At 34.5% G+C, this 18,426-nt stretch overlaps 1 protein-coding gene and 1 long non-coding RNA gene across 11 annotated transcripts in view; one reads left to right on the top strand and one right to left on the bottom strand.

Annotated features, from left to right (window-relative positions):
- Nucleotides 1-18,426, top strand: part of SPAG16 (sperm associated antigen 16) — a 908,675-nt gene that overhangs the window by 605,283 nt on the left and 284,966 nt on the right. The window lies entirely within an intron of this gene.
- Nucleotides 1-18,426, bottom strand: part of LOC140625490 (uncharacterized) — a 189,824-nt gene that overhangs the window by 43,973 nt on the left and 127,425 nt on the right. The window lies entirely within an intron of this gene.

Genomic DNA, 18,426 nt, shown 5'->3' with positions numbered 1-18,426 from the left:
CAGCAATGACTAGGTGGTTGATGACTGGCAATTATAAAAGCTGAATTTTTAATATGCATACATCTAAGGAGCCAGTAAAAATTAGCTCCTAGACTAATGGACTTGCCTTTCTTCCGAGGCAGAATTTTAATGAGAGCATTATTTATAACAGAGAGCCCAAGAACCAGAGTATTCTTGCTTAGTCTCATTTTTTTATTCCCTGACACCTTATCCATTAAACTATGAACTTCTTTACAGAAGAATAATACTTTATGCACTAGGAAGTAAAGGTCAAAATGACCTCGGAAATTAGTCACACCATATATACTCCAAAGATGCGCCACTAAGGAGAAAAGAAATTATGAAGCCTGTGTTTCTAAATACTCAAATACTATGCACTTCTCCTATGCGTCTAGTGATTAAATTACATTTCACGTAGTTTCACTCTTAATGCTACATACATTGTTACTGTCTCACAACTTTCTATAGGATGCAATTGTTTCCTACATAAGTTTAAAAAAACTTGTGGATGTTTAAATCATTTTGTATATACTTTTTTAATGATTAAGAATGGTTTTAATCACTCTGATACCTGCATATTACTCAGTTGTTGATTTCTTCAATGCTATTGAGAGAGTCTGCATTTTTCCCTTGGCAGGCCATTTTATTATTAGCAATCTGCATAATAAGCATCACCGAGTTTTTTGGTGCTCTCCTTAAGGTTAGATTACTACTTTCCAGTCTTAAGATTTCAACCAGAGCTGTCTCTGGTCTTGTTTCCATAACCCCTTCCCCCAGAGTTGTGACTAAGCAACGACTGTTTGGCAGACAGCATCTCAGGAAATTTTATTGGCTGTGACTTTCCCCATAAACTATGAGTCAGGCAAGAAGAGCCTGATCCAGGGATGAGTCAGAAGAGTGGTTTACTCAGAATTACTCTACAGAGATATTCACCAGTGCCTTTCCAATTCCATCATTTCACCCTTGCCCCAGCACCAACCTAAAATCAGAGGACCAAGGGAAAGGAGCAAAAGAGGCATTATCAGGGAAACAGGATAAATGGGCTGTCATTTGTCCCGGTGTGTCCCTTCCTATCTTTTTTTTTTTTTTTTAGGCCTCAGTATTCTATAGACTTCTGCATTTAATCAGAGATACTGAAGAATTTGGTTTTCCTAAGAAATCTCAGGTTTTTAAAAAATTCTCAGGACATAGATTCTTCTCTGGTGGTCAACATGAGACAGACAACAGGCAAATGCTCAAGATAGGATAACCTAGATGCTCTATATGAACCAGAGCAAAGCCAGAATATTCTCCTGGGAATCTCTATTTAATAAGCTGGAGATTGTAATAATGCTTAACATTGGATTTGAGTGCAGTTAAATTATTTTTATATATGTTTTGGCAATTCTGTGTTTCTTCTCTTTTTAGTTGTCTGCTTTTGTCCTTGTGTTTCTATTGTCTTTTTTTTTTCTGATTATTGTGAAAGCACTCACCCATTAAGCCTATTACTTCTTTCCTTGCTGCAGTTATCTTTTCTAGTTTATCATTCATCTTTAAATTTTTATATTCTTAATGCAGAGATGTGTTTACTTTTCTCTCTGATCAAATATGTCCATACTTTCTTTGATGTTTTGTTCTATATTTTTGTGTTTTAGAAAGCTGTCCCTACTCTGATGTCATTTAAATATTTACTTATTAAAAATTTACTGTACTGCTTTATTTTTCTTTTTAACAACTAATGAAATTCATTTAAGTATATAGCATGGGGTAGATCTTTATTTATGAATATCTAAATACTTAACCAATTGTCCAAAGATCATTTATCAAATGAAATTCTTTCTCCAGTGTTTTAAAATATCTTATTTATAACCTAGTAAATAACTATGTACACTACATATCAGTCTATTACTAGGCTTCTTAGTCTGTTCCAATCTGTTTTTTTTTTTTACTCCAATATTAGGAAATGTTTCAGTCTCAGAATACTATAATATTTATCAGACAAGTGTTCAGTTCTCCCCATATTTTAGCATGATTTGAACTGATTGTACAATTTCTCTCTTTTGACATTCTAAACTTCTAACATTTAACCATTCTTGCTTTTCTAAAATAAATCCTACTTGGTTATGGTGTTAACAACACATTATTAATATTGGGATTATATACATATGATATAACTGAAAATGTTCTGTAATTTTCTTTTCAATTTGTCATTGTCCAGGGTTTTAAATGATTTTTTCTTGATTTATAAAATGAATTGGAAACAATAGTACTCTAAGAATATGGTTGAGTGAACTAAGACATCCAATGCTTCCCTTTTATCTGTTCCATCAATAAACTACAGAAACTAAAGCATTATAAGGTAGGCAAAAACTAAAAGACTATACCAGTACATGAAATTAGGAAAGGAGTCTGTCCACATAGCAGAAAGTATTGAGTAATTTCTGCTGTATGTGGTCCATATAGGAGTGAATTAAAGAATTTCATAATAGATACCTCACAACATTCTGTCCCAAGAAAACAGTAGGAGAAATTAGGGCAAAAGTAAAGAAAATCTAGGCAGATCTCCAATAAAATCCCCTCATTTTAATGGTTGATGCCTGAAAGCAAGGACAGGGCTGTGGATAGATGACATCTGAAGTTTCTACCACCATCACAATACAGTGACTATGCCTAGCACCTTCAATGGAAAAGTGGCTGATTTAGACCAACAGCTTTCAGGCAGCTGGAGTTGAACCAGGTGTGGCACTAAAAGCTATAAAGCATTAAAGAATCCAGTAAGTCATATAAAAGATGTGGAAGACAAACTTGAGGTGATCATCCAAAATTCAGGAGAAAGGAAAGGTAATGAAAACAACCAGAGGAGAACCATGTACTTAGGTAACTAACCATAGAAAGCTAAGGTATTGGTTTTCTATGGGAACCAGATATGAACTGCAACAAGAAGTTGGGAGTTGTTAGTAGATGTTTCCATGTTTATGCCATTAATTACACAGGGGATGCAACTACCAGGAAGCCTTTCCTATTTCCTTTCGATTGTTGTAATAGATTGCTAAAATTCTACAAGGTTTTTCTTTGTTGTTAAGTAAATGGTATCTTTCCCTCATTTTCAGATCCCATCTTTTATTTATTTTTTATTATTTATTTATTTATTTATCTATTTATTTATTTATGTATGTATGTATGTATGTATTTATTTATTTATTTATTTATTTTTTAGATCCCATCTTTTATATGGATACCTTTGCTCATTGGAATCAGGATCTAGGCTGAAGAATGCAACTGTTGCTTTTGCTCACCATATCTTTCTATTTCTGTCTTATTTTTTAAGGCAGAAACATCATTTAGTTAGAAATTTGTCTCATATACTCATAATGATAACTAATTTTGAAGTATTTTAGGTTTTAAAGGTTAATATCTTTTCCCCTTTGGTTTACAAGTTAATTCATCCTAATATGTGTAAACTTTGGGAGCTTTTTTGGAGAAAGAAGCTTTTCTTCTTTAATCCTCTCTATTTCATCCATCCCTCACCCCACGACCTCCTCTCTGGCAAATATCAGTTTGTCTTCTGTATTTAAAAATCTGGTTTTTGGTTTGTCTCCTTTTTTGTTTGTTCATTTGTTTTGTTTCTTGAATTCCACATGTAAATGAAATTCATTTACATAATCCTAGATGTGGATTTACATGTGGATTATTAGCATAATCCTAGATCTACCCATGTTGTCACAAATAGAAAGAGCTCATTCTTTTTTATGACTAATATTCACATATATATATATTTAAATATATATATATTCCCCTCTTCCTTACCCATCTATGAATGGACACTTGGGAAGCTTCTATAATATAATATAATAGCAATATCTTGCTATTATAAATAATGCTGCAATAAACATAAGGGTGCATATCTAATTAGTGTTTTCATTTTGGGTGAAGGGTAAATAACCAATACTGGAATTACTGGATCATATGGTAATCTGTTTTTAACTTGTTGAGGAACATCATACAGTTTTCCAGGGTGGCTGTACCAATTTGCTTTCTTACCAATAGTGCACAAGGCTTCCTTTTTCTCCATATCTTTACCAATAGTTATTTTTTATCTTTTTGATTTTGGCCATTCTGACAGATGTGAGGTAATATCTTATTGTGGTTTTAATTTGCATTAAGTTAATTAATTAAATTAATTGCATTGATGTCAAGCATCTTTCGTGTGTCTGTTGGCCAGCTATATATGTCTTTGTAAAAATGTCTATTCAGGTCCCCTGCCTATTTTATTTTATTTTATTTTTTTTATTTTTTATTTTTTTTTTAAATTTTATTTATTTATGATAGTCACAGAGAGAGAGAGAGAGAGAGAGGCAGAGACACAGGCAGAGGGAGAAGCAGGCTCCATGCACCGGGAGCCCGACGTGGGATTCGATCCCAGGTCTCCAGGATCGTGCCCTGGGCCAAAGGCAGGCGCCAAACCGCTGCGCCACCCAGGGATCCCCCCCTGCCTATTTTAATCAGAATATTTGTTTTTCAGTGTTCAGTTGTATAAGTTTTTATATTTTGGATATTAACCCCTTATTGGTGATATTTCATTTGCAAATGTCTCCTCCCATTCAGTAAATTGTCTTTTTGTTTTTTTGATGATTTCCTTCATTGTGTAAACTTTTTATTTTGGTTTGGTGTAATCCCAGTAGTTTAATTTTGCTTTTGTTTCCCTTGCCTGAGGAGATATATCTGGAAAAAATATTTCTATGGCCAATGTAAAAGAAATTACTCCCTATGATTTCTTCTAGAAGTTTTATGGTTTTGAATCTTATATTTATGTCTTTAATCCATTTTGAGTTCATTTTACTATATGGCATACGAAAATGTCCCAGTTTGTTTTTTAAAAAGATTTTAATGATTTATTTATTTGATACACAGTGAGAGAGAGCACAGTAGACAAAGTGGCAGGCAGAGGGAGAGGAAGAAGCAGGCTCTGAACAGAGAGCCTGATGTGGGGCTTGACCTCATGACCCTGGGATTATGACCTGAGCTGAAGGCAGATGCTTCACTGATTGAGCCACCTAGGCACCCCTAGTTTCATTCTTTTACACATAACTATCCAGTTTCCTATCACCATTTGTTGAAGAGACTATCTTTACTGTATACTTTTGCCTCCTCCTTTGTTATAAAATAATTGACCTTATAGTTGCAGATTTATTTCTGGGCCTTCTATTCTGTTCTATTGATCTACATGTCTAATTAATGCCAGTACCATACTGTTCTGGTTACCACAGCATTGTAGTATACCTTGAAATCTGGGGTTGTGATACCTCCATCTTTGTTCTTCTTTCTCAAGATTGCTTTAGCTATTTCGGGTCTTTTGTGGTTTCATACACATTCTAGGATTCTTTGCTCTATTTCTGTGAAAAATGCTATTGACATTTTGATAGAGATTGCCTCAAATCTGTGGATTGATTTGGGTAGTATAGGCATTTTAACAGCATTGCTTCATCCAGTCCGTAAGCATTGGAATATCATTCCATTTGTTTGTGTCTTCTTCAATTTTTTCATCAATATTTTATAGTTCTCTGGCTATAAGTTTTTCACCTTTTTGGTTAATTTATCCCTGGTATTTTATTCTTTTTGGTGCAATTGTAAATGTAGTTGTTTCCTTAATTTCTCATGCTGCTACTTCATTGTTATTATATAGAAATTCTGTATGTTAATTTTTATATCTTATGACTTTATGGAATTCATTTATCAGTTGTAAGTAGTCTTTTAGGATTTTCTCTATGTAGTATCATGTCAGCTACAATCAGTGAATGTTTTACTACTTCCTTACCAATTTGATTGGCTTTTATTAGTTTTTCTTATATAATTGTAATGGCCAGGACTTTCAATACTATGTTGAATAAAAGTAGTGAGAGTGAAAATCCTTGTCTTATTTCTGATCTTAGGGGAAAAGCTCTGTTTTTCACCAGTGAGTATGGGGTTCATGTGGGTTTTTCATATATGACCTTTATTATATTCAGGTATATTCCCTGTAGACCTACTTTGTTGAGAGTTTTATCATGAATGGATGTTGCACTTTTTCAAATGCTCTTTCTTCAGCTATTGGGATGATCATATTTTTTTAATACTTGTTTTTGTTACTGTGATATATCACATTGATTGATTTGCAAATATTGAACCACCCTTGCATCCCCAGAATAAATCTCATTTGGTTGTGATGAATTATTATTATTATTATTATTATTATTATTATTATTATATTGTTGGATTCAGCTTGCTAATACTTTGTTGAGGATTTTTGGGCCTGTGTTCATCAGAAGTATTGGTTTGTAGTTTTCTTTTTTTGTAGTGTCTTTGGTTTTGGGATCAGGGCAATCCTGGCCTCATAGAATCAATTGGAAGCTTTACTTCTTTCGCTGTCTCTCTTCTTTTTTAATTTTTTTTATTTTTTAATAGTTTAAGAATAGATATTAACTCTTCTTTAAATGTTTGGTAGAATTTACCTGTAATACCATCTGGTCCTGGACTTTTGTTTGTTGTTTTTTGTTTTGTTTTGTTTTTTGTTTTTTTTTTGTTTTTTTTTTTTTGATTACTGATTTAATTTTGTTGCTAGTAATTTGTCTATTAATTTTATATTATTTTTTTTCCTTTCAGTTAAGAAAGGTTATAGATTTTGGGAATTCATGCATTCTAAGTTGTCCAACTTGTTGGCATATAATTTTTATATTTTCTTATAACCCATTGTATTTCTGTAATCTCAGTTGTTGCTCCTCCATTATTTCATACGTTATCTACTTAGGCCCTTTCTCTTTTTTTCTTGGTGTATCTGGCTAAAGATTTATCAGTTTTGTTGATTTTTTCCTGAAGAATCAGTTCCTGGCTTCATTAATCTGTTCTATTTTTTTGTTTGTTTGTTTCTTTCAGTCTCTATTTAATTTATTTCTGCTTTTTATTATTTATTATTTTTATTATTTATTATTGTTTCCTTCCTTTTATTGGTTTTGGTTTATTTTTTTTAGAATTGGTTCAAACTTAAGCAGACATAAAGTTAATATAGATTGCTGTATGCATAAGATGTTATATTTGTACCTGAAGGTAGTGACAAATAAAAAATCTGTAGTAGATGCACAAAAAAATTAGGAAGGGCATCACTACACTAAAGAAGGGCATCAAACTACAGAGGAACAGAGCAAGAGAAGGGAACATAAAAGAACTACAAAAACAGCCACAAGTAACAATATGGCAATAAGTATATACCTATTCAGTAATCACTTTGAATGTGAATGGACTAAATACCCCAATCAAAAGACATAGGGTGACTGAATGAATATGAAAGCAAGACCCATCTATATGCAGCTTACAGGAGAATCATTTCAGACCTAAAAGATACATGCAGATTGAATATGAAAGGATGGGAAAAGATTTATGATGCAAATGGAAGTGAAAAGAAAGCTGAGGTAGCAATACTTATATCAGACAAAGTTGGCTTTAAAACAAAGACTACAAGAGAAAGAAGAATACTACATATTGATAAAGGGAATGATCCAATAAGGTCTAACAAAGATCTATATACCCAACATGGGAGCACCTAAATAGATAAAGCAACTATTAACAGACCTAAAGGAAAAAAAAATGTAATACAATAATAGTAGGGGACTTTAACCACCCCATTTATATCAATAGATAGGTCATTGAAAGAAAAAATCCACAAGGAAATAGTGGCTTTGAATGGCACTTTGGAGCAGATGAACCGAATGGATATAGTCAGAGATTCCATACAAAAACTGGAATTCATATTTTTTTCCTAGTGCACATGGAATGCTCTCCAGAATAGATTACATGTTAGGCTACAAAACAAGTCTCAATAAATTAAAAAAGATTGAGATGATATCATGCATCTCTCCCAGCCATAGTAGTATGAAACTAGAAATCAATCACAAGAAAAAGTCTGGAAAGAACACACATAGATTAAGGCTAAATAGCATTGTACTAAATGATGCACGGGTCAAATAAGGAATCACAGAGAATGGAGACATGAAAATTAAAATAAGTGGCACTTATTTTATTCTTTAGGATTCAGCAAAAGCTATTCTAAGAGGGAAGGTTATAGCAATACAAACCTACCTCAAGAAGCAAGAAAAATTTCAAATAAACAATTGAAACTTATACCTGCAGAAGCAAGAAAGAGAAGAAACAATGTTTAAACCACAAAATCAGTTTCCAGAAAAGCATTATATAGGAAAAAGTTTCTTTTAATCTTTGCTGTACTTTTCTTTCTTTTTTTTTTTTTTAATATTTTATTTATTTATTCATGAGAGACACAGAGACGAGAGAGAGAGGCAGAGACACAGGCAGAGGGAGAAGCAGGCTCCATGCAGGGAACCTGACCTGGGACTGGATCCCGGATCTCCAGGATCAGGCCCTGGGCTGAAGGTGGCACTAAACAGCTCTAAGCCATCCAGGCTGCTACTGCTGTACTTTTCTAAAGATAAATAGATGACTTAACATTTGCAGTTTTCCAGTTGTCACACATCCTTAAAATGGCAAGCACAAAATAATCTTGTGCCTTAAGATACTCTAACAGATAAATTATAGCAAAGTAAAGAAAAAGCAACATTTTAATCTTATACAAAAAGAAAATAGAAATATCTAATGAAGGATATGAAGAAAGTTATCACTCTTTCTAGTGTGTCTTTCTAATCCTCGAAATAATGTTCCATTGTCTCAAAGTCTCAAATTCATTAAAGAAAACTGTTGGAAGATGTGTTCTTGTTAAACATATCACATTATACCACACCTACACCCACAACAATCCCACTCCCGTCACATACAAATCTGCCTCAAAATATTTGTCAGGAATTTTTCCCTCAGTTACCATCTAAGACTGGCATTAAAGGGAGATACTGCAATAGGGAATCTGCTTAGCAAAATTTGCAATTCAACTAAATTGCCACAACTTTAATAATATAGGTGTTTGATGATAGAAATGTAGGTGTTTGATGGAAATTTAGGTGACTGAAATAAAGGTATTTAAAAATATTAAAAATGTTTAAAAATTGAATCTGATGTCATAAAAACTATCATTCTTGGGAAAAAATAGAATAAATGTATTTTAATTAGGAAGGCTAAGATTTTCTTTAAAATTAAAAAAAAATTCAAATATAATACATTTTCTTTTTTTAGGATTTTATTTATTCATGAGAGACACAGAGAGAAAGGCAGAGACATAGGCAGAGGGAGAAGCAGGCTCCCTGTGGGGAGCCCAATGTGGGACTTGATCCCAGGGCCCCAGGATCATGACCTGACCTGAAGGCAGATGCTCAACCATGGAGCCACCCTGGTGCCCCTCAAATGCAATGCATTTCAACAGTAACTAGGGGAACCCAATTTTTAGTGATAACCAAATTTGGATTTAGTTCCTATGACATTTTAACATGTACATTTCTAATATAGTCACATATGTGTAATCACTCTGCATGTGTGTGATTATGAACAGAAACATTTTAGACCATTCTTAGCTTTTTACCATTAAGGTAAAAATTTTAATGATAATTCCTAGCCTAATATCCTATTTAGAAAAGTTACTCAAGAAAGTGGCCAATAGCAAAAACAAATAGTAGTCCCATATCTGGCAACAAACTATTAGAAAATTAAATTGAAAGTGAGATATTACTTAAAGTAGCATTTTAAAAATCCCCAAATGCCTAGCAATTCATTTACTAAAGCATGGGAAATACTGTACACTAAAAACTACAAAATATAGTACTGGGTGAAATTTTAAAAGACCTAAGTACTACAGGAATATTTCTCTCTCTCTCTCTCTCTCTGTGTGTGTATATATATATATATATAGTAAGCATTCGATATAATGTCATTTTTTCCCCAAATTGGTTTATAGACTCAGTGAAATAGCCATTAAAAAAAATCACTTTCTGGGGATCCCTGGGTGGTTCAGTGGTTTAGTGCCTGCCTTCAGCCCAGAGCGTGATCCTGGAGTCCCGGGATCGAGTCCTGCATTGGGCTCCCTGCATGGACCCTACTTCTCTGTGTCTCTGCCTCTGTGTGTGTGTGTCTCTCTCATGAATAAAAGAATAAAATATTTTCTAAAAATCATTTTCTATTATAGAAAAATGAGCTGATCTTAATTCATAGGAAATTCAGAGGGTCAAAGGGTGCAAACTTTCAATTGCACAATGAAGTTCTGGGGATCTAATATACAAAATGGTTAGTTACTATAGCTAGTTATACCATATTATATACCTGAAATTTGCTAAGAGAATAGATCTTAGTATTATTACCCTCACTACCCCAAAAAAGGTAACTATGTGAGGTGGTAAATATGTTCGTTGGCTTGACTGTGATAATCATTTTACAATGTGTATGTATATCAAATCATCATATTGTATACCTTAAATACATACAATTTTTGTTTGTTGATTATATTTCTGGAAAAAATGCAATTTAAAATGCAATGAGATGGGTACCTGGGTGGCTCAGTTGGCTAAACATCTGCCTTAGGCTTGAGTCATGATCCCAGGGTCCTGGGATTGAGCCGCACATTGGACTCTTTGCTCAGAGGGGAGTCTGATTCTCCCTCTCCTTCAGTTTGCTGCTCCCCCTTCTTGTGCCCCCCACCTGTCAAATAAACAAATAAAGAAAATCTTAAAAAAATAAAATAAAATGCAATGAGAGGGGTATCTGAGCAGCTCCATGGATTAAGTTGGCAGATTCTTGATTTCAGTTCAGGTCATGATCAGGTTATGGGATTGAGCCCCACATGGGGCTCCACACTCAGCATGGAGTCTGTCCCTTTCCCTCTGCTCCGTTCCCAGCTCACGCTCACCCTGTCTCTCTTTCTCTCAAATAACTAAATAAATTAAATCTTAAACAATGAGATAGTACCATACAACCACTACAATAAATAAAACTAAAATGTTGGAAAATATTGACTGTTGACAAGGGTATTGAGTAACTAGAAAAAGAATGTCCATAATAATATTTATAGTAGCCACTACCTACAATAACTTCAAATGTCTATCAACAGTGGAATCAATAGATATGCTAGCTTCCATACACTGGAATACCATAAAAAATGAAAAATTATATCATAAAATAATGAAATATTGGTATATACAACACAGATTAATCTTATAAGCAAAAATGTAAACATAAAGAATACATAATTAATAACTTTATATAAAATATGAAACTAGAAAAAACCTAATTTGTATAGATAAAAAAATAGTGATTACACTAGAGGGAGACAGTGATTGAGAGGGGCATGAGGAAGGATTCTGTGCGCTAGTAATGATCGATAAGTTCATCTAGGTGTTTTCACTGGGCATAAACTCGTCCATTCAAACACTTGTGATTTCAACGCTTTGATGTATGCATGTTATATACTTCAATAAAAATGTTTTCTTACAAAATAAAATAGAAATATGCGGAGAGAAACTGCACACCCTCAAGGGAAAAATAAAAAATCCATCCTTAAAACAGAGGCAAACTTCAATTGCAGCCCCACTCATTAAGTCTGAGACAAGGAAATATGAACAGGATGATAACTAAGTGAAAATGATTTATTTTTATCTCAGTATACATCATCATAGCTCCTTACGTCTTTATGTGTTGTGCTTAAGGAAAAATGCATCCTGATGTCTGTAGTAAGAAAGAACAGATTGTAAATTCAAGAACTGCTTGAGTTTAGACTTTTCAAAAGTATGTAATTGTTAATTTTCTTAAGTAAAGGTTTCTTCCTTGATTACAACTGATTAGTAAAAGAAAATATCTTTCAGTCATATTCCTTTATATGGAATCAAAAACTTATTAAGATAAGTATGTCTATATTTGAATGTATTTTTATGTATTTAAATATGTATTTTATATAGTAGAGTATATATTTAAATACAGAGTCACACAAAAACATATATATTCAATCTTAAATGAATGGAAAATAATGGTAGGGATAATCCAAGGATCATTTTCACTTCTATTTGAATTTAGAATGCCTTGCATGATTTAAGGCATATTTATCTTCTTGATTAAAGTTTGTTTAGCCCAATATTAAAATTAGTCTGCACTACTTGGAGACACAACACCTGATCTTGAGGAATTAGATCTACAATATATTGATTAACAGAAAGAAGGTATCTGGGGGTCATGTATTTTATACCAATTTTTATCCAGAAAGACCAGAAACATACTGATAAATGAGGATTGGCTGTAAATTAAAGTCAATCATTAAAATAAGGACACGACTTAAAGCAAAATGAAATTAAGAGGATGGTCTAAAATAAAAATTGGAATATCTTAATTAGTTTTATTTTTCTTAGTTCTCTTCCTGTATGTGCGTGTACATGTATGTGTGTGCATGTGTGTTTTGAGAGTGTGTGCCATAGTAAGAAAAGCACAGCCTTCAGATTCCGACAAACAAGTGTTCAAATACTGAGTCTGTTAATTATAAGATGCCTTAGCAAGTTACTTGGCTTCTTGTAGTTCTTATAATATAGTATATCCCTTGGACTGAGTTTGTGGGATATAAATTAATAAGTTTTTTTTGTGTGTGGGATAAACTCAATAACTAAGCAGTGGTCAGATCATGAGTTAGATTTGTGCACCAGGTAATGAATTCAGTATGTGATATAGTCAGTGTCGTGGGATTATCCAATTGTACCATGAACAAGAGCAAGTCAAATGTAGAGATCTGGGCTGGAGATAGAAGTTACAGGGAATCATACATATGTGGCAAAGGAAACTGTGGGCCTGAATAAGGCCCTTTGGATGAGGGTGTAGGAAGAGAAGAGGGGAGAGCCTGGAATCTACAAACCTAAGAACAACATTTAAGAGAAGCCATGAAGATATCTTTTTTTGATTTATAATCTAAATACATGTATAAACCATCCATTGCATTAGATTGCATATACAAAAAAACAACAACAACAACAACAAAAAACACAAATTGAGCAAGTAGAGAAAAACTATTCAACATGAACAGTAAGTCACAAAAGTCTCTGGGTACCTAAGGGCAAGAATACAACTGTACCTTGTAAAGGACTGGAACCAGGAGTAAGAAGCCCCAAGGATCCTGAGATTATGCTCTCCTCTGTCTTGCCTCTGCTTCTATCTGCATGTCTTCTTTATTCATCTACAGGTAGACTTTATTTTTTTTTCCTCTGAACACATGTTGGAAAGAGTTTATATCACAGATTCTGAATCTTATGTCTCATCCATTTAAGAATTCAACTCAACATGAAAGTAGAATTTAAATCTCTATTCTGAGTGTTGGAAACAGGTATTATTTCAGAAATAAACCTTACACATTTTTGCTGACTACCCCAGCTAGAGCCCTTCAGTCACTTGTATGGGAGTGGTAAATTCTTCCCCAGACCTCCATCCCCCACCTCCTCTGGTGGCTGCCCCCTTCAGATAGGCTGACTAGCCCTGGAGGGAGAATACTGACTCCACTGACCACTTTCAAACACTACACTGGAAGTCATGGAACAGGCATGCATGGCCACCAAAATACGCAAATAGTAAGACCCCAGAAATATAGGGGATTTGATTTCCAAGAAGCAAAGTGTAACTGAATCCTATTGCTTCCTTCCTCTCAAGGATTATTTAGTCATAATTTTTTTTCTACATCCTGTCCACAGAAATCCTGTATGCCAGGGAGTTCAACCTGCTGGTCTTTCTCTGTAGAAGCCCGTGCAGTAATGTCTCATATCCAGCCTGCCCCTCAATTACTCTTTTCTTATCTTAGCTGCCCTGAGTATGCACCTCCCAAATAAAGCATTAGATTAATTCTTGCATCAGGTTCATTTTCTAAGGAGCTTAGGCTAAGAGAAACAGCTTATTGTTTAGATGGGCTCCAGTGTACCCTTTGACTCTATCTGCATGGGGCAGGAAGGTGAAGTACCCCAAGCATGTCTGCTAGGACATCTGTGTGATTCTGAGGCTTAATGGGCACAGGGGAACTTATTTCCAGAAGAGAGAAAGAAAAAAAAAAAAAACACTATCTATCATCAAATCACATATCCCCAAAAATGTGTGACAAAAATTAAAAGTGTACTAATCTGCTGGTTCTGCTAGTTGTTTCTCCTCCTCTGGGGGTCTGATAATTGCAAGTGTTTTCATTTTCAACATTTTCAAACTTTTTACAGTTTATTCAGTTGAATAAATCTGATTTTTTGAGGTATTGCTATAAATATATAATTCTGTGAGAAAATAATATTATTGGAAAATTTATTATATTAGTTTTTACAGGTTGAAATAGTGATATGATATACATAAATACATAAATATAGATTTTTCTCAATAAATTTAAAAGTATGTAATTAGGGGGTGCCTAGATGGCTCAGTTGGTAGGGCATGCAACTCTGGGTCTCAGTGTTGTAAGTTCAAGCCCCACATTTAGTATAGAGAGTACTTAAAATATTTTTTAAAAAAGCATGTAATTAGTTTGAATGTACCCTCAATGTAATATATATAGTTACTTTCAAATGTAACTATATGCCCTTATCAAAATAATTTCCTTATAAGGCATATCTTTTGGATTTCCAGAAACTCTGCATTCACTGATTCAATTCAATTTACTGAGGTAAAGTAGGGTTGGATACTGGCACTGTCGCCCTCCCTACCATAGTGGAATATAGCAGCAACCAGTGAGAAGAGTGGTTAGAGCTTGAGGACCTATCTTTGTGTGACCTAGTGGGGGTCTGTGTTTAGATCTTTCAGGGCACCTTAAATCTCTGCCCTTCCATTGCTTCTTTTAAGCCTAACACATATACATAGTCAAAAGAAAAGGTCATCTCAGCCAAATAAAAAGTAATATAGAGAAACATAAAATACTTCAAAATTAGCTCTTCCAACTACTGAGAAAAAAATGTCACTAATTTTTCCTCATTTTTCACCTCACCATCAGAAGGCCGTTATTTAGCTTTCTTTTTCTTTAATGCAGTCAGCAAATTGTACTAATCGTATGATATATAGAGCACCATAGAATGGCTATAAATACTAACCAAATTATGTATCACTGCCCTTGGCAATAATAATCTCACAATCTGGTAAGGAAATCACTTTGTTTAAATAATTTGTTATATTCTGAATTCATGATGTTTAAAATGCTAAATTTTACTACAGTTATCGTGTTCCCTTACTCATAACAATTCTTAAATGAACCAAGTTAGAAAGTTAGAATTCTTGGGGAGACAGTAATGCAAAAACTTACACATTGTGTTTAAATTCTCAGTAAATTTCAAACAATACCTAGAATCTGGAAATCCTTGTGAAATGACAATACTTAGGGCAAATTAGGAAAGCAGCTAAAGCATTTTATATTGAGTAGATGAAAGGCAATGTAGGGTCTCTTATTAGTCATAGTCTTTGTTATTTATTTTATTAATTTTATTAATTACATTCTTTTAGCAGTCAGACTTCAGACTCAGAAAAATCTAGGAGCTGGAGACCATAGCAAAGATACTTCCTTTTTTTTTTTTTTTTTTTAAACCAAATTCTGGCCCCACACCTTTTTGTGCTTGTTTTAGATGAGAAAAGAGAATTTAGACAAGCAAATTAATTCTGACTAGTTTAAATGGCTATTTAGGTCTCTAAATTACACAAAATAGTGTACATAGTTGGAGGAATATTCGCTTTGCAATCAGTCAAATTGGATTTGAATCTATTTTTGACACTCCTTAATGTGGGAAATTTACTTAACCTTCTGGTATCTCTGTTTCTTCATTCTCAAAAAAGTGATAATATTTATGATAATATTTTTGTAATAAATAAATTACATCACTTAATATATGATACTCATGGGGCATCTGGCATATGTTAAACAAAAGTGAGGGAGGCCAAGGAATATTGGCAGGGGAGCAGAATGATCTGAAGACTTGAAGGCTCAAAACAACTGACAAAGCTTCAGTAGGAGATCCTTGCAAATGTCTCAAATAAGTCCTACAGAATAAACCAGACTTTTAAAAGAATGCTAACCCTGGGAAAGATATTCTAATTTTTTATGAATGATTTGGGTAGCAGTGTTATGCTGGTCCTCTTTGTTAATAAAATTCTTCAAGACACAAATTATTTAGGCCAAAGTACCCCAACTCTCACCTTACAGCTGCTTCCCTAATCATAGGTAAGTTTCTATAAGCAGAATCACCTGGTACTCAAACCAGACTCACCAGGAAGGTTTGGGGAAAAAAACAAAAAACAAAAGACAAGTGACTGGGCATACCCATGGAGCTCTGTTACAGTGGGTCTGGAATACATTTCCAACAAGTTCTTAGGTGATGCTGGGTCTGGGACCACACATTGAGAACTATTATATAAGGAAAGGTTTCTTAGATGCTTTCAAATATAATATAGAGTAATATAAAATAAATGGAAACATATTTATGTGCCTAAAAATTAAATGATAATAGGTCATGTATATATTTAGGGTAACCGACTATATCCTTTCTCTATCCCCTCTCTGAAAACCACAATTCAACTGACACACCAAGACTCTAAGCTGGATACTGCATTCAATCCTTTAATTAACTTTTACTTAAAAGCAAACCGGGGATCTCTGGGTGGCTCGGTGGTTTGGCGCCTGCCTTTGGCCCAGGGCGTGATCCTGGAGTCCCGGGATCGAGTCCCGCGTCGGGCTCCTGGCATGGAGTCTGCTTCTCCCTCTGCCTCACTCTCTCTCTCTCTCTGTGTCTATCGTGAATAAATAAATAAAATCTTTAAAAAAAAAAAAGGCAAACCACTTGTTGTTGGTTAAATTGTGTCCCCCGAAAGGATGTGTTCACAAGTTCTCCCCAGTACTTGTGAATGGTGCTGGATTGTAAATAGTCTTTGAGAAAGAGATATGAGCATTTAGGATAAGGACATATTGGACTAAGGTGGGTCCTAATTCAGTGTGATTGGTGTCCTTAGAAGAAGACGGAAACACAGATGGCTATGCCATGTGAACATGGAGCCAGAAGTTGGAACACAGCACCTTACAAGCCAAGAAATGTCAAGGATTTCCAGCCATCACCATAAATTGAGAGAAAGGCATAGATAGAATGTGTTCTTCCTCAGGGCCCTCAAAAGGAGCCAGCACTGCTGACACTTTTGTCTCAGACTTCTAGCCTCAGGACTGTGAGAGCATAAATTTATTTCATTTTAAGCTCCCCCATGTGGTACTTTGCTATGGCCGCTCTAGGAAACTAACACAGCCTCTTTACGACAGGACCTACAGGATTTTCAGCCTACCTCTTAAATTTGCTTCACATCCCAATATTTTTTATTGAGAATATTTTTATTCTCTCCCACTCATTTTATTTCTTCATCCTTAGAGGACAGCATTAAAGAAAGGGTGCAAGAAGAGGGTGGGGCAAGTGTGATGATCATCTGAGCCTGAAACCACTAGAACCTGAGAGAAAGTCGCCCACTGTGGAAGTACTCATCATTTTCAGGTTTCTCCAGGTCAGGGCCCTCTTTTAATTATCCTTAAACTTTCCACTTGCCCTTCCCTTTTGGGCTCTTGCCACTTGGATTTATCCAGTTCTTCCCCGTCTATTCCTGAGTCTAATCTTCACCTACGAAGTCCACTCATTCTTGTTTTTCCTAAGTATTTCTCTTCATTACAAGGTCTTTCACATCCTTCTCCACTACTTGTCTTCCCTTCTCCATGTCCCCTGCTTTCCAGGGCCTTGGCTGGGTTGACTCTTCCTGTTACTTTAGTTCTGTTTTCAGACTGTGGTTCCACTGTGTCCACTCAGTAACCTCCCTATATTTGCCCTTTTCCTCGTTCTGGTCATGTCTTCCGTCTTCTGGACATCATCCCATGTTCATCCTTGTCTTTAATACTTGGTTCACTTTGTCATTCCTTTCCCTGTTGCCTGATACAGTGGTTCTCGATTCTGCATTGTTTGCATAACAATGTTTCCTGTAAATGCCCGACTTAGTGTTTTCCACAGGAACTGTAGGAGGCTGGTGGTTTTACGTGCAGAGGTTTGTTTTATTAATGCTGGAAGATTTAGATTATTTTGTCAAGGAAAATGTATTTCTACAGACAACTTTGGTTCGCTTGATACTGACGATTCTACTTAATCACTGTGATGGACATATTGTGACAAAAGCTCATTTTCATCAAAAGAAATTCCCAGAGGGTTTGCTGATTTGATGAAATGGAATAATTAAATACAAAGGAAGGTGGCTGGGAATATTTTTTTAAACCCTTGCTCCTAAATGGCACCAGAATTCCATGTGAAAGCTTTCTTTCCTTTTAGAAAAAAAAAAACAAAAAAAAAAAAACAAAAATAAACCTTGTTTCTTCAGCAATTCAGTCTAGAACAAAGAAATAAAAAATACTATGTCCTAAAAAAAAAAAAAAAAAAAAAAAAAATATTCCACAGCAGAAACTATGTAGAGGCAAGGCAAACTAACATTAATAAATGAAGCTAATTAGACTTGATTTGCATATTTAACTCA

The sequence above is a fragment of the Canis lupus genome, chromosome 36, assembly GCF_048164855.1.
Source record: "Canis lupus baileyi chromosome 36, mCanLup2.hap1, whole genome shotgun sequence".
NCBI lineage: Eukaryota > Metazoa > Chordata > Mammalia > Carnivora > Canidae > Canis > Canis lupus.
This window is presented reverse-complemented; position numbering and strand designations above follow the sequence as displayed.